The sequence below is a fragment of the Meriones unguiculatus genome, chromosome 8 (assembly GCF_030254825.1).
Source record: "Meriones unguiculatus strain TT.TT164.6M chromosome 8, Bangor_MerUng_6.1, whole genome shotgun sequence".
Lineage (NCBI taxonomy): Eukaryota > Metazoa > Chordata > Mammalia > Rodentia > Muridae > Meriones > Meriones unguiculatus.
The window spans coordinates 77,590,158-77,610,994 of NC_083356.1; the positions used below are offsets into that span (position 1 = coordinate 77,590,158).

At 46.1% G+C, this 20,837-nt stretch overlaps 1 protein-coding gene across 1 annotated transcript in view; it reads left to right on the top strand.

Annotated features, from left to right (window-relative positions):
• Cntrl (centriolin) overlaps positions 1-20,837 on the top strand; it is a 327,805-nt gene that overhangs the window by 99,675 nt on the left and 207,293 nt on the right. The window lies entirely within an intron of this gene.

The following is a 20,837-nucleotide window of genomic DNA, read 5'->3' on the forward strand; positions in this document are numbered from 1 at the left end:
TTGGCAGTGTCCGCGTTTGTCACCTTTGGAGACTTAACTGTTTTTAATTCCCGTTACTGCTTCTCGCTGGGCTGCCTCTGTATCCCGGCCTCTGGGACGCAAACGTATTTACTGCAGCGTTTACCGACCAGGTGGCGACTAGCGGGAACAAGGCTGGCCAACACCCAGAGATGCTTCTGCCGCTCTCAGAGGCAAAACGGTGGCTCACGTTGGCCAACCCACTTGTATAAGCATGTAGTTAGGAGGTGACCCTTTCCACCTTGTGTTTCATCTTTGTCTAGCCTAACCTTGCTTTGTGGACACTGCAACAGGAAGAGGGAAACACTGGCTACCACTCCCACCTTCCCAAGACATCTTGGTGTAAGCAACAGTTTTACTTCTTCCACTTAAGTGTTTCTGCCTCGTAGAGCCTGGATGTGGCTTTATTTATTTTACATTTACGTCTAATTTATATTTTACAATTACATTGCCGCAAGGATATCTGTGTTACTAAGGCATTTTCTTCAGCATTGAAGTTGATTTTTTTTTTTTCCTCCTGATTTTTGGGGGGATGGGATGGGGGCGGGGTTCGATGCAGGGTCTCTTTCTGGCTTCCCTGGAACTCATATGTACATCAGGCTGGCCTCGAACTTGGAGAGAGCTGCCAGCCTCTGCACCGCAAGTGCTGAGATCAAAGGCATTCACCCTCACACCCAGGTTTTCTCCCATGATTTTAGAGGATATTAACACGTGTCTTGTGTGCCCCTGAAGGTACTGTGGACTATACCCACTGTGTCTACCATGCCTGATGTGCAGAATCCCCAAAGAAAAGTTAAAAGTTCTCAGCATTTAACACCTCTTGTGGGCAGGGTGTGGTGGCGCACACCTCTGATCCAGCACTTGGGAAGCAGAGGAAGGTGGATCCCTGTTAGTTCGAGGCCAGCCTGGTGTACAAAGCAAGTTTCAGGACAGCTAGGGCTACACATAAGAGAACCCTGTTTCAAAAAAAACCTTTTGTGGTACACACATGTCTATAATCCCAGCACTCAGGGAGGCAGAGGCAGGTGGATTTCTGTGAGTGTGAGACCAGTCTGGTCTACAAACAAAAAACCCGTCATTGTAAACTGTTTCTGCCTCAGAAAAGTGAGATCACATTGGAAAAATACATAGCAGTTTGCTCCCAAGGAAACCAGTTTGCTGGTTTCCTCCAAGTGAGGGAAACACTGGCTACCACTCCCACCTTCCCAAGACATCTTGGTGTAAGCAACAGTTTTACTTCTTCCACTTAAGTGTTTCTGCCTCGTAGAGCCTGGATGTGGCTTTATTTATTTTACACTTGGGAGACCAGCAGCTCTCTGACTTCAAGGCCAGCCTGGTCTACAAAGTAAATTCCAGGGCAACCATGGCTACACAGAAAAACCCTGTCTTGAGAAACCAAAAGACCAAACAAACAAAAAGACATTGACACAAACCTCATTTTTGCGTGCGATTTGATTTCTCAAATCCTTGCTCTCCAAAGTAAGTATATGATATCTAATTCCCATGGGTCCCTGTTAAAATTAAATGGATAATAAAATGCCTGGTATATAATAACTTGGGAAGGATTATTATATGATATGCATAAGGTGTTGTTTACATCTCTTTTAGCGCTGGAGGTCAGTATTTTAATTCATTGTGGTGGTTTAAATAATGGCCCCCATAGGCTCATATATGACATAATATAAGACAGAAATTGGTACCAGGGACTGGAGTATTGCTGTGACAGGCCTGGCTATTCCATCTGTTAGAGGAATATGGAAGACTTTGAGACTTTGGACATTTTAAGTGGGGCTTAAAGAGCCATCCTGGCAGGAGCGTGGCTGACAGTGCTGACAGCAGTTTGAACTGAGAAGACCAGCTCAAGAAGTGTCAGAGGAGAAGAATATTATTAATAAGTGGCCTACAGATCACTTTTGTAATATTTTGACAAAGAATGTGGCCCTTTCTGCCATTGTCCTAAAATTTTTCTGGAGGGTAAAGTGAAGGGTTAATGGATTAATGGCTTTGGCAGAGGCGATTTCAAGGCAGCCTGTTGACTGTGTTACCTGGCTACTAATGATCGCTCTTACGTAGATCTACCATGAAAAGAAGCAAGTGGGACGCGGAAAATACAGAATGTGTTGTTGTGATAAATAAGTGGTATCAGGCTAATAATATTTATTATTTGCCCTATAATTATTTATTTACCACAACATATCAGTGCCCCATATGGGCGCCATTATGTAGGTGTTAATTTAATGATATGTCTAATAATGTTTATTATTAGCCTATAATTATTGTGGCAGTATTATCTAACCTAATGCTATATCAATAAAGGACACAGACACCTGATAAATTTTTAAATAGCCTTATTTCATCTGGGGCAGGGCAGATAGTAACCCTCTAAATTTAAACTATCCTTATTACTTCTAAGGCCACGTGCTTTAATATTCCTATCTGGGCTACCTCCCATGCCCAACCCCAAAATACTTGCTAATGATCTTCATCTGGGCCAGTTCCTCCATTCATGCTGGCCATGTGCTTCTTTTCATTGTCACTACCTCCTTCCTTCTTCTCTTCCTGTCTGTCTCCTTCCCAAGATCCTCTCCTGTCTCCAAAGTCCTTGAACCTTAGCTATGCCTACCCCATTGGTCCTGCCCAGGTGTGTTGGCTTTTTATTGGTCACACAGGAATAAGTTTTTAGGCATAGTTACAAACACCATTTTGGGATACATGGGTGTCTGCTCCTTTAGGCAGCAACCAGATCTTGGGGTATCAGAATACATAGCACTAGACCAGCCCCCAACAACGCATGATCTGAGGAGAAAAGGAGCACCAGGAAGTGTAATGGAGCGAGCGTGAAGTCCAGTGATCAAGGGGATGACATTTAAAGAAAAGCCTGATGCTAAATGGAATAAAGGGAGTGGTGGCCTCAGAGCAAGACCCCAGCCAGCTAAGCTTGTAAAGGAATTAATTTAATTAAACTTAATTCCTTGCAGAAGGAATTAAAGAAAAGCTTTAGCACTGAAAGCAACCAACAAGAGAAAGCTGATGCAGATGTAACTGAACGAGGGGCCACATTCCAGTCCAAGCAAATAGCAGAACTTGGCAGTTTCAGCCACATGGTTTTGGGTTTAGAGTCAAGGATACAAGAATTGGGTTGTGGAATCCCCTTCCTCGACTCAGTGGAAATACACTGAGGCCAGGAATGTGTTAGGGGTGTCCCTGCATGGAGGCCCAGAGAGGCCACTGTGTGAACCTGTGAAGCAGACTGGATTTCCTTGGAGACCCCAAGATATTGGAGATGCCAGAGTAATGGGATACCTGTCAAGGAGAGCAACATATCAATTATACAACCAGCCTAAAAAAGAGAAGTGTGTTGCAGTCAACAAAGCCGAAAGGAGATCTGCAGAGCACTTTGACATCAGACATAGAGATGTAGAGTTAGGAGTTTGCCCTGCCAATTTTCAGTCTTGCTTTAGTCCATTATGTATTCACTATGCTCCCTTTTCTCCCTTTTGGAATGGTAATGTATATTCTGTGCCATTATATGTAAGCAGTATGTAACCTGGTTTTTAATTTTGATTTACAGGCGGTTACAATAAAGAGATTGCCATGAGTCTCAGAAGAGATTTTGGACTTTTAAACAGTGTTGAGACTATTATGGACTACGGAGACTTTTGAAATTGTACTGGATGCACTTTTGCACTATGATACAGCTACAAGCGTGTGGGGGCCAGGTAGTGAAATGTGGTGGTTTGAATAATAACAGCCCCCATAGACTTGTCTATTTGAAAGCTCAGTCACCAGGGAGTGACACTATTTGAAAGGATTAGAAGGATTAAGAGGTGTGGCCTTGATGAAATAGATTTGGCCTTGTGGAAGAAGTCAGTCACTGGGGGTGGACTTTGAGGTGTGTGTGTGTGTGTGTGTGTGTGTGTGTGTGTGTGTGTGTGTGCCTCTCTGCCTAAGGATCAGGATGCATTCCTCAAACACTGCTCCAATATCCACCGAGGTGTCACCATGTTCCCTGCTATAATGATAATGGACTAGACCTCTGAAACTGTAATGAAGCTCCAATTAAATGCTGCCTTTTTTAAGAGTTGCTTTGGTCATGGTGTCTCTTCACAGCAATAGGAAAACGACTAAGACATTATAAACATATTTTGACATTTTTTTAAATCAAGGAAATTTCTAAACAGTTGTAGAACCAAGTATGTACCCAGGTGTGAGTTCCATCTTAGACATTTCAAAAAATAAAAAGCTTAAACTGCCTTGATAACTAAAGGAGAAAGCTGGACATCAGTTGTTGCTACTTGCCCACAGATGAATTTGTGCCTAGCCAGAAATTTTCTGCCTGTCTATTTCTTATCTGAAGTGAAACCTTTTGGTGTTATTGAACAATTATTACATACCAAAAACTATCCAAAAGTCATTTTCTTACTCAGTTTCTTTACACTTTTTTATTTTCTAATTGAACACATATGAGTGATTTGTCTATATGTCTGGGCACAGTGTGCATGCCTGGTGTCCACAGAGATCAGAAGGCACCAGACCCCCTGGAATAATTGGAATTACAGATGGCTGTGAGCCACTCTGTGGATTCTGGGAATGGAAATAGGTACTCTGCAAGAACAATGAATGCTTGTAATCTTTGAGCCGTCTCTTCAGTCCCATTCTTACTTAATTTCTAAAATAGCTCTGTAAATTCATCACTATCTCACCTATTTTACAAATGAAAAGGTGTAATGTCATATAAGCCTAAAGTCATCTATGTAAAAATTGGCAGTGTTGAGACAAGAGCCTGGCAGAACATGACATCAGAGTTCCAACTCTGAACTCTACCCTGCATTTCTTCCTTAGCTGCACTTGGAGATCTAATCTGTAGCTTACTGGATCATTTTGAAGTAGCACTGAACAGAAACACTGTTTCAAATGAAGAGTTCCAGGGTCACATGTTAAGCAAATAAATTGAGGACCATTAGTTATTTCTTATAGCAGACCCTAGACTTTCTACAGTTAAGGCCCAATGTAACTGATTGCTGTATAATCAAGGGTTGTCTTGCCAAACATTTGTCGCACTTGCGTTAACTCTTAAAAAGTGTTTCTATGTAATGAAAAGTATGCACACAATATTCTTAGGGGCACTGTAATAGCAAAGGACTGCAGACAAAAATAGAGAGCTGTTACGATAAATTATAATGTCCGTATTGTGGAATGTTATGCAGCTCTTTAAAAAGGTGACTCGCTTATGTAACAGACACTGGGAAGCATCTTTCCTGTTATTGTAGAACTACTGCTCTGGCCAAACCTGAAAAGTTCCTAACGAGTCTATATTGTTTACATGAAAGAGCCACCAGTGGCTGGAACTGTGGTCCTTCCAGCAAAGGATTTGAATATCTGTTATCCACTTGTAGATCTTGTTCCAGGAACCTCCACACCACTGCTTCTCAATCCTTTTCCACATCCATAGGTGCTACTCACAGACACGTACCATCAGCACCACTCAGTGGAAAGATGGGCTGGAGAGATGAAAGAACCATCAGTCTTCATGGAGAATGCAGGGGTGAGGGGCCCTCCCTCCATTCTTCCCATAGGGGCTCACATCCCCTTCTAGAGTTAAGGGAGGGGCTCCGAGTCGTCAATGAAGACTGGGTGTGCCTGCAGCAAGAGGGGACAGGAAATCCCAGGGTATCTGTTCAGGCAGCAGACTTAACTGGTCTGGTCTGCCCAATTGCTCCTTGCACTAGTGGAGGGAGTCAGCCTAGCAGGGGCTTCTGGAAAGTGTAGAGGGAGAGCAACTTAAACTGCTCGCTTCTCTCCTACCCCACTTCTCAGTCCTGCAATGGGATGTTATCAGAGGGCCAAAGCAGTAACAGTGGACCCACAGTCAGCTGGATAATGCAGCAGACAGATGGAGGGCACCAGCTCCCAGGGCCCCTTGGTACTGAATCATTGCCATACCCACCTGGTCTTGTTTCACTGCTGTTTATATATTTTTATGTATTTTCTTTTGTAATATAAAATATTATTTTATTCTGTATCCCATTTCAGAACATAAACGATTAGAGACATTTTCAGATCTACTGTGCTTGTTAAAACCAAATTAATACATCTTTTTATTATTAGTTTTATAATCTTAATTTTGTTAGCTAATTTTCTTCATGTTTTCAATTTTAGGTTCATGTTTTCAATTTTAGCTTATATTGGGTTGCATTTTTTTCTCCCCTCCCCTCTCTCCTCCCTCTCCCTCTCTCTTCTTCTCTCCAAGTCTTTCCTCCTTACCCCTTTTTGTCTGGTAGTATTGGAGTTGGCACCAATCCAGAATCAGATATTAATATATTGCTGTCGCAATGCCTTAGAAGGTATTAAAGATAATACAAGAATTTGTACAATTTGTAACTGAATTGTATGCTATATGTCAGTGCTACCTAAGTAAAAACAGATATCTTTTTAAATGTAGTTGATTAACTCTCAGGAATACATAATTAAGTAAAAATAACAAAAAGCAAAACAAATGAACAAACCCTAGTTCAAGTAAAGAAGAAATAAGTGGTGTGCTTCAAAATGTATCAGGTTGACGAGCAAGGTAAGTCAAGTTCAGGGGACCTTCTTGTCTTCAGTCTGACAGAATTGAAAAAAAAAACAAAACAAAACACCTCAGATACTCAAGCTCTGCCCAGTGTGGCACACGGTCTCCTTCTGCTGCCTGTAGATCCAGATGTAGAACTCTCAGCTCCTTCTCCAGCACCACGTCTGCCTGCTGCCATGCTTCCTGCCATGATGATAATGGACTAAACCTCTGAAAATTTTAGAAGGCTCAGAACTGACCTTGAGAGATGAGGAAGATGGGCATCTTTATATTCTCTAGAAGGTTAGTCAAAGAGGTTGGGGAGAGAATTTGGCAGTCCGGATGAACACCTTCAGCCATCAAGTCTTAATCATGCAGTTACTGAGCCGAGAATCATAGTCAACAGGCAAAGTGGTACCATTAGCACAGAACCCTTTTCTTCTGCAGGTAATTAATTCATAACAGGAAACTTTTTTTTGTTTCATAACACTGGAAATTAAACCTACTACCATACACAAGCTGGGCCCAGGCTCTACCACTGAGATACATTTCCAGCCCTTTATTTTATTTTAGACAATGCCTGACTAAGTTGCCCAGGCTAGCCTTAAACTTTTGACTCTTCTCCCCTATGAGAGGCTGGGACTCAGGCCTGTGCCGTCAGACCTGGCTCACTGCGAGAAGAACTTGCTGAGGAACCTGTCTGCCACCACACCGCAGGAGCAGGCAGTAGACACACGGGCCTGCCTGCAGCCATGCCATGGGAGAGCGGCAGAGGAGCTGTCAGCCAGAGCCTTGCCAGCTGTGTGGCCCCCCTGCAGCAGGAGCCTCTGCAATGTGCACGTGTGTGGTGGACAGACGGGAGGGAAGGAGATTCATAACAGCTTGAGCATTGTGAAGAGAGGCTGAACTGGAGAAGCGAGGGAGGAGAGGAATAGCCTGTTGTGAGTAACCAACCCTGCCACCTGAGGCCACGAAGGTCCTCGCCCTTGCTGCTGCTGAGGTCCATGTCTGGGTCCATGGCCACGAGGCAGTGGGGGTCAGTGTCAATGTCCGTGGCTCCTATTACCACTAGAGACCTTGAGGGCATCCCTGTGAGCAGCCACCTAGGGCCACATAGATGTCCAAGGCCTCTGAAGAACTGGCCCCGCCCCTCCTGGCTGTGGCCTTCTGGAGAGCTGGCCCCACCTCTCACCAGCGGTAGCACTTGGGAGAGTGGTCCTGAACCTACAGCCTGGGCAGCACAGTGGTGCTGGCCCTGGTGGTGGGGGACACAGGTGAGCCAGCCACAAGGGCATGAGCGCTGGAGAGCTGGTCCCACCGCTTGTCTGCCATGGGATACACTGCGACACGTCACAGCTTCCACCACGAGATGTTTTCTATGCTGTGTTTGTTTAATTTTGTGTGCGTGTGTTTTTATTTTCTTTTGGAGGGAAAGGTTGCAAGGGTGGAGAACAGATACAAGGGGATGGGGGGGACTGGGTACATGATGTGAAACAGAATCAATAAAACAATTTCTTTTTTAAGGACTCAATTCAGTTAACGGTCACTGAAGAATGGTGTACTGTATCAAGACAACTGCATAAAAAATTAAAAAAGAAATATTCTATCCATTACAGAAGTGCTTTCTCATCTCCACATACTTTACACTGACTCTCAAATTAAGATCCTCTGCGGCCATCATTTATGACAATGTGACCTCTGGAAGCTGTCCCATAACAAGAATACCAAAGAAGATTAAAAATCACACTAAAAAAATGTCTAAGAAAAACCTGACGGCGGCAGCCTTAGTTTTCCTCTGGCGTTGGATCTGACAGCCATTTCTCTGGCTGAGCACAGAAGTGGGTGGTTTCAGTGTGGAGTTGTGTCCTTTGTATGGGAAAGGGACACAGGCATCTTGAACTAAGAGTTCATTCATTGTGGCCACATGAGCCACCTGTGATGTTCACGTGGAAACACACCTGCTGAAAACCAGATTCAGCTCTTTCGTTGCCTCCTCAGTCCCAGGAGGCACTGCCTTCGAGACAAGGAGGCCAGAATGGCAGATTTAAATAAGGATAAGGGAGCTCAGGGGCCCAGCGCTTGCCTAGCGTGGGTGGAGCCGAGTTCTACCCCCAGAACTGCAAAACTGGAGGGAAAAGCTTAGAAGCTTGAGTGACGGGACACAACCGGTTAAGCCCCTGACGATGGACTGATAGAGCAAAGGTGAAGTGAGTGTTGTTGAGAACACGGACAAGTCTGTATGAGTGGACAGACAGCCAGTCAGTTTTACCCACAGAAGATGAGAAGCTGCTGGTTCTGAGACAACACGCCTCGTTCTTGGTAGCCCAGCGAGCAGTTTGAGCATCAGCATGCTAGAATTAGTTTCCTTGTCCCTAGGTCCCTCCAGGGTGCTGATGTGAGTGGGTGTCAGAACACAGGGTAGGCTGCACTATAAGATAAAAGCCTTGAGCTTAGAAAAACCTGCATTATTATTATTATTATTATTATTATTATTATTACTGAAAGTAACACTTAACTTCGCTGAGCTTCAACTATAACATGGGATATCAGCTCCATTCCCGCAGAACTATTGTTCAGATAAGTGAGGAAGTAGAATAGTCTGACAATCTCTGCAATGTTCTAAGGACTCAGACCGTCCTCACCCCCATTTATCTGTCCTTTGTTGACTTCCTCATACAATGAGTCAAGTGAATTTTTCAAGATTTATTTTTATTGTGTTTTAATTGCATGTGCGTGTAAGTGCACTTGAGGTAGGTGCCCACCCAAAGAAATCAGGGCTGTTGGAATTTCCCAGAGCTGGAATTACAGGCGGCTGTGAGCTGCCCGCCGTGGGTGCTAGGATCTGAGCCCGGGTCCTCTGCCAAGAACAGTATGTGACCTTAACCACTGAGCCATCTCCCCAGACCCAAGCGTGTTTGTTTCCTGTTTTCTGTGTATGCAGGTGGTGCAGTGGTTAAGAACACTCGCTGCTCTTCCAATGACATGAGTTTGGTTCCCGGCACCCACGTTGGGTGAGTCACAACTGCCTCTGACTCCAGCCTTTAACTCTGATACCTTTGGCCTATGAGCACCTGCACTCAAGTGTGCATGCCCCCTACACGCACATAATTAAGAAGAAAATAAATAACTGGCAGCCGTGGTGCCTTTAATTCTAGCACTTAGGAGGTAGAGTCAGGAGGATCTCTGTGAGTTCAAGGACAACCTGGTCTACAGAGTGAATTCTAGGACAGACAGGGCTACACAGAGAAACCCTGTGTAGCCTAAATAAATAAATATTAAATATATGTGTAGGTGTGTGTCTGTGTGTGAGCATGCGTGTGAGTGGAGGTGCATAGAGAGGCCAGGAGAAGACCCAATGTGGCTGCTGGGAAGCAAACTTGGGTCCTTTAGAAGAACGGCAAGTGGTCTTAACCCCTGAGACATCTTGCTAGCACCCTCAAATGCATATCTGGGCCTCTGCCAGGGCCCTGTATCCCTCCTTCTTCTCTCATGTTGGAAAGCAGCTTCTAGGATTCCATTTGTGTTAGAGAGAAGATTTGGGTTCAGATACTACAACCAAGAGCCCCCTGGATGCTTTATTGGCCCTCCCTGAGAGAGAGAGAGTTGGGGAGAGAGAGTAAGTGCTTTGTCTGGTGGCTCAGAATACTTCAAATGTCTGCCCAGTCCACAGCACTTCTGCTCACATACCACAGATGAGTCACCTGATCACAAGGCAGGCTAACTTGCAAGGCAGGCTGGGGACTCAGGTTTAAACCGTGATACACACCCATATCTGCCACTCCACACTTCTGCCTAAGAGGGCGCCGAGAGTGAAATAACCTAAGGGGGATGAAGCTTAAGACCCGAGGACCCCTGAGCTGGTGGGACTGGGAACGGTAATACTGCCATAATGAGGCACGTGGGGGCAGGGGAAGAGAAAGAGAGAGACCACAGTCATGAGCTGTGTTCATGAAACATAAGGAAGCTGGGGAGGGAGCACCTGGTTGAAGAAGAGGATATTAGATCTAGCAGCAGAAACACACCATCGGAGAACCCACACCTGGGCTGCAAAGACCAAGGCAGGTTCCCAAATGGTGAACAGAACCAGGACCCCACGGAGATAAGCATGGCCACATAGTCTCAGAGTTAGCAGACAAACCAGTCCCTCGTCTCCCCAAGAGTATATGAAACCGGAGAGGAGGAGGATTTTTGTAAAAAATCCTTCCCAACTGAAACAAGAACTAGAGAAAGGGAGTTTCCTCTCCCATCCTGATGACCAGAGTGGGGCTTAGAAATAGCAGTCTAAGCAAGTCTTTAAAAGCTCGCAGACTGACAAGTCAGAAGTGACCCAACAGCATAACTGGATTTGAGCCTAGCCTCCTTCTCTAGCTTGGAGGCCTTAGATAAGCTCCTTAAGGAACTTCATTACCTCGTCTGCAAAATGACAAAGCGTCAAACTCCTACAGAGGTGATTAAGCCAAAATGAGGCAAAGCATGAAAAGCTCCTAGCACAGACCTGGCACGGGGCGAACGCCCGCCAAGGAAACAGGACTGGCTGTTATTATATCCGAGGGGGACCAACTGCAGGAGCAGTTCCTTCCATACACTGGGAAAGGAGAAGACGTTTATCTTCTTCTGTGTTATCATGGAATTTGATGGAGGCCAGAAGGAAACATAAGTAGGGAAAGAGAGGAAAGGTAGAGAAGGATGGGAAGGGGGTATCTCCAGGCGTGGCTGTCTGAAAAGCTGGCTAACCTTTGCGACAATCTCAGCAGGATCTTCAGTATCTTTCTACACTGGCACACAAGAGCATATACCACACACACACACACACACACACACAGACACACACAGAGCCAGGATTTTTGTTAGACCTGTAGTCACAGCTCTTCTCAGGAATAGATATTGCGTTCACAGACAGGGTGGGAAAGGCTAGGTTTTGCTTTTGCTGTGTGGCACATGAAACCACCCCCAATCTCAGCGTTTATAACAAACATTTCGTTCTTGCTCACCCCGCACCCACAATGTGTCAACTGCTTCTCTGTGCCATGCCATCTTTACTCTGGGGTGAGGATGTCACACACTGTGACCTTGCCAGACTTCACGGGAAAAGACAAGTGAACATACAGAGTTATTGGCCTTCTTTCTAAAGTGGCACAAATCGCGGTGTGTGGCCTCAAGTTGAGAAGGTTCTGTGGGGTAATCCTCCAGTAGAAATATGAACCCAGGAAGACATTCCAGCCTAGCACAATCAACCCCATCCCCGTCATTCACACCCAAGAGCCCAAGAGACAGTTGCTAAGAGCTGCCCTCTGTCAAGTGGGCACAGAAATACCTGTCCTGTGAACCTTACAGAGAATGGGTGGGACTCCACATGAGAAGTACCGATATGAGCATGTTTCATAAACTGTAAAGTCCAAACTCCTGACAGGGAGTTTCCTTACCTCTCTGAGTACTGGGAGAGATAGTAGTGTTTTCTGTCTGTCTGTCTTCAAGGTTTCCCTGTGTAGCCCTGGCTCTCCTGGAACTCATTCTGTAGACCAGGCTGGTCTCGAACTCACAGCGATCCTCATGCCTCTGCCTCCCAAGCCCTGGGATTAAAGGCGTGCACCACCAGGCCTGGCTATCCTGTAATTTTTCTACCTCATCATCTCTCTGTACTCAGGAAAGAGCTTTTGACCATGTTAGGGTGGAGTGTCATGCTCTGTTAAGCACTTTGCCCTGCTGAGACCTCAGGAGTATTCGGCACATGCCGCTGAGGCCACCACAAGTGGATAAGTACCCAGATGCAGGGCTGTGTTATTTAGTCTCAGAGGGAAAGGAAATTCAGATTCACGCCGCACGAACCTTGGACATGGTGTGCTAGTGAAAAAAAGCCAGTCACAGGACTGGCGTTGTATGGTTCCACGTACCTAAAATCGCAGATACACAAACACAGGGACGGGAGCTGACGAGATGCTTGGCAGGAATGCGGAGCCTAAGTGCAGAGGCCATTGCTTCGTGGGGACAGAGTTTCAGTCTTCGGTGACGAAAGATGTCTGTGACAGTTGCACAACACTGTGTACCTCCTTAACTCCACTAACGTATACACTCACAAGGTGTTTACCGGGGCCCAGGAGACGGCTCAGCCGGAAACACGCTGACTATGTGTTCTGGTTTGCTTTCTGATGCTGTGATAAGTGACTTAGAGAGGAAAGGGTATTTCAGCTTCGCTTCCAGGTCCTAGTCCGTCACGGAGGGAACTCAAGCAGGAACTGGAACAGAAACCATGAAATAGCTGTTACTGGCTTATTCCCTAGTTCATGCTCAGCTGGCCTTTTTGTTTTCTTTTGTTTTGGCTTTTTGAGACAGGGTTTCTTGGTGGAGCCCTGGCTGTCCTGGGCTTGCTCTGTAGACCAGGCTGGCCTGGATTTCATCGAGGCCAGCTTGCCTCTGCCTCCGGAGGGCTGGGATTAAAAGTGTATGCCACCACGCCTGGGGGCTCAGCTAGCCTTCTTATATAGCCAAGACCCACGGCCCCAGGGATATGCTGCCCACAGAGGGCTGGCTCCTCCCACGTCAATCATCAGCCAAGACAATCCCTCAGAGATATGGCCTAGGGCAGGTCTGATCTGCACAACTGCTCACGTGAGCTTTCCTCTTCCCGAGTGTCAGGTTGACAGTGAAAACTAGCTGGCACCTCATGTAAAATGAGGGCCTGAGTTCCATCCCCAGCACCCAGAGAAAAAGCCCGCTGTGGTGTAATCCCAGCATTGGGCACATGGAGACAGATGGATCCCTGTGGCTCATTGGTGCGTCTCACCTCTGCAGTGAATTCCAAGACCAAAGTAGGTGGCACCAAAGATTGCCATATGCAATTCCATGCGCACCTGTATACATACACACACACACACACACACACACCTATACACAAACACATACACGCATATACCTATGCACATACACAGATTCATATATATGTGTATATACTCATAAGGGTTAAAATGGCAAATATTATATTCTACTACATCAAAAAGTAAATTGTACTACATCAAAAAGTAAATTTATTATTATTATTATTATTATTTTGAAAAACATCCCCAAATCTTCAGGTCTTAGGTAACTGAGCTTGCATAACAGAACCTGTGGCCACTATGTGACTTACTGATGGCTTTGTAGCCAGTTATGCCAATAAACAGTAGCTTCCAGGTGTACCTGTGGCTGGTTAACTGGGGACCTGGGAGTGAGGAGGCCGCGTGGATAAACCATGAAGGGAGACTGAGGTTTGAGGAACGGCAGAAGCTGGCTGGAACTCCATGGAAGTTGCTTCCCTTCTCTGGGTCTCAGTCTCCCTAACTGGGCTGTGAAGAGATTAGTGGAGCCCAGATTGCATTCCATCCCAATGTTTCTCCACTGGGGCCACAGGGTTTTCCACGGGTCCGGGTGAATGAGGCTCTATCCCTCTCTCTCTGCTTTCCCCGTCTCAACACCTCTCTGCTGGGAAATAATAATAACAATAATAAAATAATACACAGCAGCCATTTTGAAGGATTCGTGGCTTGGTGGTTTTGTTTTAAAACTTTAGAAACAGAGAGATAAAGAAATCTCTGCTGACATGATGTTCCTTGCTCTTTGCTGATAAGGGTTGTGAGGTACAGCAGGAGGCCCTGGACTGACAGGGACTTCCCCCTGACAGGAATGACTGACCTCCGACAGGGGCCCCTGTCTCTTCAGAGCCACTCAAGCCCCTCTGTGCCCATGTTTTTGTGTGTGTTTTTTTTCTGCTCTAATTGTTATAGTCACCGGTAGACCCGGAAGAGGCTTTGGACACCTCTTAAATTAAGTTTCTATTGTGCTGATAAGAAAACAGAGGGCCAAAAAAAGAAAAAAGAAACAGAGAGCCAGGCATTGTGACGCACTCCTTTGATCCCAGCACTCAGGGAGGCAGAGGTAGGCGGATTTCTGTGAGTTTGAGGCCAACCTGGTCTACAACCTGAGTCCAGGCTATACAGAAAAACCTTGTCTTGAAAAACAAAAACAAAAAAGAAAGAAAGAAAAGGAAAGAGGAAAGGAAAGGAAAGGAAAGGAAAGGAAAAAGGAAAGGAAAGGAAAGGGGAAAGGAAATGAAAGGAGAAAGGAAAGGAAAGGAAAAGAAAAAGGAAAGGAAAATAAAGGAAAGGAAAAAGAAAAGGAAAGAAAAAAGGAAAGGAAAGGGAAAAGGAAAGGAAAGGAAAAGAAAAAGGAAAGGAAAATAAAGGAAAGGAAAAAGAAAAGGAAAGAAAAAAGGAAAGGAAAGGGAAAAGGAAAGGAAAGGAAAAGAAAAAGGAAAGGAAAAAGGAAAAGAAAGGAAAAAGGAAAGGAAAGGAAAAAGGAAAGGAAAGGAAAAAGGAAAGGAAAGGGAAAAGGAAAGGAAAGGAAAGGAAAAAGGAAAGGAAAAGAAAAGAAAAAGGAAAGGAAAATAAAGGAAAGGAAAAAGGAAAGGAAAGAAAAAAGGAAAGGAAAGGGAAAAGGAAAGGAAAGGAAAAGAAAAAGGAAAGGAAAAAGGAAAGGAAAGGAAAAAGGAAAGGAAAGGAAAGGAAAGGAAAAAGGAAAGGAAAGGAAAGGAAAGGAAAGGAAAGGAAAGGAAAGGAAAGGAAAGGAAAGGAAAGGAAAGGAAAAAGAGATCCTAGCAGCTCTGCACAAGCGTTCTCCAAGTTGAGACTAGATAAAGGATTTTAGACGTTTTATTTTCTGTTTCCTCAAGTTCTAACAGCCGCTCATTAGTTCTAAGGCTCAAGCAAGCTTCTTAGTTTCTCTGGGCCTGAGTCTCCTTGCCTGCAGAATAAAGGGGGAAGGGGAGGTCCCTCAGAGGATAAGTTGGTGGTAAAGGTCCCCTGCTCGTTTCCAGAAGCCAGCTGCACCCTCCTGAGGAGGCCCACAGAGCAGCCTCTGTAGAGCTGAGGACCTAAGAGAACGGCGTGTGAGCAAACGAAGCCAAATTCAGAAAGAACGGGTGTCCACGCATCGCTGCATTAAAAACTCTCCGCACATCCACCTTTTTCTCATCGCGACGACCAAGCAGGACGTAAGTTACAGAGCAGAGGTTTCTCTTGGCTCACAGTTGAGGAGCTTGCAGCCCGTTCTGGGGAAGGCACGATGGGAGAAAGCTGGCCCAGTTACACGACCCACCTGAGCCTGCGTCTCAGCAACGTCCTCCAGCCAGGCCCCACCGCCCAGAGGCTTCACACACTACCCAAATGGGACCCAGCTCCGAGCCAAGAGTTCAGACCCACGCGAACCACAGCATCATTCCCTCGTGCCTTGGACTTGCCAGAGATCTTTCCCGCTCCAGAGATCCCAACAAAAGGGAAAGGGAATGTGAAGGAACCTGGGTTTGTCCCTGCCGACATATTTGTTCCGGGTTTTGCGTATTTTTTGTTCGACCTCTTCCACACTGCAGAGAAAGGCCAGTTCAGGTGAGTTGCTGCGTTTTGCTTCAGTTGTAAGTATGGACACGATGTGAAACCAAAACACAAAACAAAATCTCTGTTTAGTCAATAGCTGGACGGAGCGCAGCTGGCCTCCCCAGAGCAGGCAGCCGCCTCTGTGCAGTCTCAGGTGTGGGACGGTGGCTGAGGCTAGTGTTTTCCAAAACCGCCTAAAACTCCATCTTTCCGGCTGCTCCTGCCTCTAGTCTACTCTGACGTTAAAATGGAAAAATGGAAAACCCTGGAGCGCGGAGCATTTCAGGCCTTCTCCACAAGAGGGCGCAGAGTGTCCGTGCCAGGCCGCTCCGCAGTGGGCTCTCCCAGCCCGTGGCCACCGGGCCCTTTTGTGGTGCTGGCACACACCTTCTTTGGCAGCTGTGGGCCTCTTTGTTAGTGCCTCTTATTCACCAGCCCAGGAGTAAGAGGAGAAGGTTTGGAGTCAGGTGTACTTGGATTAAAATCCTGGCTCTGCCATTTGCTAAAATCTTGGCAAGTTAGCTCTGGTTCTGATTAATAATTAGTGACCTCTTCCCAAGGCTGGGGAAGCATAGAATTATAGGCTCCCGGCGCACAAAGGAACCTGTCTTTCGCATCAGTCAGTAACCCCCTACACTTCACGGGTCAGGACTCAGGACCGGGCTTGAGGACACAGAACCCATGTCTTACTCTCTGGAGTCCTGCTCTTCCCTCTGGCACCCATGAAACCCAAGGATCATTCATCAACGAATGAAAAGATAGAAAGCCCTTTTATGCTGCAAGCTTGGGCTTTCTTTTAGAGCAAAGACAGAGTGCTGCATTCATCACGGGCCTTCCGCAGTTACACACTTGGGCGAGTACTTGACCTCTTGGCTCTCAGTTACCTCGTGGCAGTGGTGGAAAGCACAGGCTAAAGATTAAACTAGTACCCACCCCATAGGGTCTTGTGTACCTTCAGTGAGAGCATGGCTGTGCCGCTCCACGTGGAGCCTCACTGGCATGGGATAAGTGTTTGTTCCTAAATCTGTGGTACATGAGCCCATGTTCTCATCTGGAAAGTAAAGGTGGTCCAGAGGCTGTGGCAATGCACAAAACAGTCAATTACCCCCTCTCATGGAGAAAGGAACGGCTGTTTCTAAGAGCAAAGGGGACCAAGACTATTCTAACCCATTCTGACCATCATTCCTTTGTGTTAATTGCCAACTTGAAGGACCTAGACCCACCTGGGAAATAGGCCTGTGGGGGTTGTCTTGATACCGTTCATTTAGGTGGGAGGATCCACCTTAATAACGGGTGGGCACTTTTCCTCTTTAGGGGATCCTAGGGTCTATAAAATGAAGGAAGCAACTTGGGTGCATTCACCCTTCTGCTTCCTGATTGCGGATGCAATCCACAAGCTGCTTCAGGCTCCTGGGTTTTCCCGACCTGATGACTTGTATTTTGAACTGTGAGTGAAAATAATCCCTTTCTCCTTTAAGGTGCTTTCTTAGAGTATTTTATCGCAGCAACAGAAGAGGTCGCTAAGACAAGTCCTTAATGATGCTGTTTCCCTTCCTTAATCGTGATGTTTCCCTTAATCATCCTGCAGATTCCCATCCTTTAGATCAAAGCCTGTCCTGTCCCCTCCACCTACCCCCACCGGAAGCCAGTTAAGTCTCCAGTGACTCTTATTTTATCTCTCTGATAGCTAGTGTGTTAAACAAGACTTGACCTTTTCTCCCAACATCAGCACCACAAAGAAGTTGTGAGTGTCTTCTCCCAAGGTTCTGCAAGACAGATGTCCAACATCAAAGTCGGCCGGGCTGGCCTCCATCTGACACTGACTGGGCTCCTTTGGGACACCTGGCTCCTGGCGGTGGCCACCTAGCTCAGCTGTTCCTGGGCGTGCAGTGGCGGAGTTCTGGTCTCTGCTTTGTTGTCCCCGGGGCCACCTCTTCTTTCTCCCTTTTCAGCTGCTGACTGGGACAGTAGCTGTACTGGCCTACTCCTGTATGACCACACAGTACTTTATCTTTTGCATCTGCAAAAGATCCTGTTTCCAAATAAGCTCACCACAGAGACACCAGGGGTCAGGACTTTAATATGTCTAGGAGGGAGGGACACACTTAAACACTTGTCAAATGTTTTTCCATATCTGTGTTGTTTGGGGGGGTGCAGTCCATGTCCTACCAAAGCACACAGAGCCAAGCAACCATGGGCTGAATGAGCCCTCTGAAACTGTGAGCGGACACACATCCTCAAACTAAGCCATTTATGTCAGACATTCTGCAGCGGTTCCGAGGAAGAGACTAACATAGTTGCCAAGCCTTCTCCACCACCCCTGTGCGCAAGGATTACATTCCTGTTTCCCTCTGACACAGACTGGAACTCCCTGGCAGGCTTTGCGTGCGTCTCTTTTTCCTTACATGGAGAGCAAAGAACATTAGTCATTGTGCTCCTCTCCTGGGATCTGCCGATTATCTGGCAGTTAGAGGTTACCTTTCCTGTAACAGAAGCTGCTTCTCTTCAAGTTACCCTTCATGGGGTCACCCCACCCCACTCCCTTTGCCTGTTCCAGATTCAGCCCCTACCCCTACCCTGCCTGGGTCTGACTTTCCTTGCTCTTCACCTTCAGGGCCCAGTTTTAAAACCACTTCCTCTATGACACCAGCCAGGAATCCTAATGTCCCTTTACTCCCAGGCTCCATGGTCCCTCACTTCCCTGTCTTTCTCCAGTTTTCTTGGGATTACAATACGTCACTGTAAGGCCCCGGTTCTCTGACTAGGCTGAAATTGACCTTGTCCTGTTAGCTTGTGAGATACATTTTCAGATTTCCATCACACTAACAAAATACCTGAGATAATTAATTTGGCTCATACTTTTTGAGGTTTTGTTAATCCTACTGGGTAAGAATAAGACCATTACTGCTATTTTGAGCCAAATTTGGAGCAAACTTTAATTAAATACTGGCCAGTATAATGGATTCTGGCCAGGTCCATTCCAGGGTTCCCAGAAAATGTCCATGAGCTACACTGGCCAGGTGCTTATAAAGGCAAACCCACAGGCTACATACTGCAGCCTTCCTAGGTGGAGTGCTGGCTTAGTATCTGTCAGCTTGTCATAATCTAGGGTCATCTGGGAAGAGTCTCAGTGAAGAATTACACAGATCAGGTTGGCCTCTGGGCACATCTGTGGGGCCTTGTATCAACTTTAACTGACAGAGGAAGACCAACCCAGCCTATTGTAGGCACCATCATTCCTTAGACAAGAGGTCCTGCCCAGGATAAGAGAGGAGAAAGCTAGGTAAGACAGCAGGGATGTCTAAGGATAAACCAAATAAACCCTTTCCTCCCCAAGCTGTTTCGGTATGTCATTTACGACAGTAATAGTAACCTTGACTATGACAGATATTATTCTAGTTATTGTCTAGGACCATCCAATTAGCTGGCATTTGGAGATCACCTTTCATGTGAGAATTGCCTTTTGTGGAGTAGCTGTCTCCCCTTGCCTGGGAGTCTAAGTTATAAGAAAAATCTGTACCTAAATGATTCAGATTAATGCTAATTAATCTTTCTTCAGAGACCACCAGAAGGATGCACTGCCCCTTTTTGCTCTAGTCTTGTGTATCAGCCACCACAAGGCTTGTGTTTTAGTTTCTCTGTCTGGTGCTGTGACAAAATGCCCTGCAAAAGTAACTTAGGGGTTGTCTCAGTTAGGGTTCTATTGCTGTGAAGAGACACTACAACTCTTATAAAGGAAAACATTTAATTGGGGCTGGCTTACAGTTTCATCACGGTGAGAAGCATGGCAGCACACAGGCAGACATGGTTCTGGAGAAGGGGCTGAGAGTTCTACGTTTTGATCGGCAAGCAGCAGGAGGAGACTATGTGCCACACTGGGCATAGCTTGAGCATATATAACCTCAAAGCCCACCCACACAATGATGTAGTTCCTCTAACAAGCCACACCTTCTCCAACAAGGCCACACCTTCTAAATAGCACCACTGCCTATGGCCAAGCATTCAACCACATTGAGTCTATGGGGGTCATTCCTATTCAAACCACCACAGGGGTGAATGAGTCTATTTTAGCTCTCAGTTCTAGGTTATAATCCATCATAGTAGGGAAGTCCCAGTGGCCAGACCTGAAGGAATTGGTCATATCACATCCATCATCAGAAGCAGAGCAATGAATGCATACACGCTTGTGTTTGGCTCCTTTTCTCTACTCTCCTATGGTTCAGGATGCCCTGCCTAGGGAATGGTGCCACCCATAGTGGGTGAGTCTTCCCACATCAATTCATGTAATTAAGATAATCTCCCAGAGAGGCTGGAGAGATGGCTTAGTGGTTAAGAGCACTTGCTGCTTTTGCAGAGGATCAGGGTTCAGTTTCAGGCACCTACATGGCAGTTTACAACCAGCTGTAACATTGCACCCTCTCCCGACCTCCGCTGGCAACCAGGAATGCATGCAGTGCACATACATAAATGCAGGCTCATACCCTCATGCACTCTCCCACACACGTTCATAGCCCAACCTGCTTTAGACAATCCTTTATTAAGACTCTTCCCTGGTGTGGTAGTGCATGCCTTTTAATCTCAGCACTTGGGTAGCACCTCTGTGAGTTCAAGGCTAGCCTGGTCTCTGTAGAGTGCGTTCCAGGAGAAACCCTGTCTCGAAAACCCAAAATAAAACAAAACAAAAACAAACAAACAAAAACTTGATTCCAGATTATATGTAGATTATGAAGACTGACCCCTGCATCATGTTTAACTTGCAGAGGAATTGTGTGTTTGTGACCAGCCTTGGCAGTCATCATTGATTGTGGTATTCTAGTCACAGGAAAAGAAACCAGACCTATACCCTGAGAAGTAGGTGGACTTCCTGT